An 897-nucleotide genomic window follows, 5' to 3' on the forward strand; every position below is an offset into this window, starting at 1 on the left:
GCGCCGCGCAGACGTGTTGGCTCTGACGCCCGCGGCGTCTCGCTGCAGCGAAAGGAGCAGTGCTGGAGCCAGGGGGGCTTTCCCCGGGAAAGGGTGCTGGTGGGGCAAGCCCTGCCACGCTGCCCTCGCCACCATCCTGTCTGGTGATGGTGAGGCCGTAGAGGGCAAAGCCGTGCGTGGAGGGGTGTTGCTCTCACAGGGGAGACACTGCCCCTTTGGAGCGTGCCCAGGGAAAGTGGAGGGGTGCCCACATCCCCAGAAATCCAGGAGGGAGGATGGAGAGCGAGAAGCATTCTGCAGCCAGGGGAAGGCTAAGCAACATCCCTCTTTGCAGAGAAACTCTCGGTGCGATGCTCCAAAGGGGTTCTCAGTGGCAGAAAGCAGATGGGCTCTGTTCCCCCAGCCTGGCTCCCGGCAGTGGGTGAGTGGGGCCGATGTGGGCCCAGCCCCATTCCAGGGCTCCCAGCAGCGTGGGAGAGCAGGAGGAGCTTGCAATGGGGACAGAGCAGACCACAGCAGAGAAGAAGGTACAAATGAGTCACGGACCTGCAGCGCGGGCGAGCGTGATGCTCGGTGTGGCTGCCGGCGGGCGAGGAAAAGGCAAGCCACTGGGTCCAAAAAAGCCTGGTCACGAGGTTTGTGGCTGGGTAGCTGCTCGCCTACTTCTGCTCTGGCCCGGGACGTGCCGCAGGGCTTTCCTCTTGCACCCAGGAAGGGTGGCGGGGCGAGGTGATGGCGACACGGAGCGAGCAGCTGCCTGCACCGTGGTGGCTCCCCAGCGAGACCCCTCTGTGCCGTGCCAAAAGGCTCCGGGGTGGGGGTCAGCATGCCACCAGCACACCCTGGGACACAGCAGGCAGCGGTCAGCTCCATGCAGGTGGGGCGGTCGGTGGGAGG

The sequence above is a fragment of the Eurypyga helias genome, unplaced genomic scaffold (assembly GCF_000690775.1).
Source record: "Eurypyga helias isolate BGI_N326 unplaced genomic scaffold, ASM69077v1 scaffold24009, whole genome shotgun sequence".
Taxonomy (NCBI): Eukaryota; Metazoa; Chordata; class Aves; order Eurypygiformes; family Eurypygidae; genus Eurypyga; species Eurypyga helias.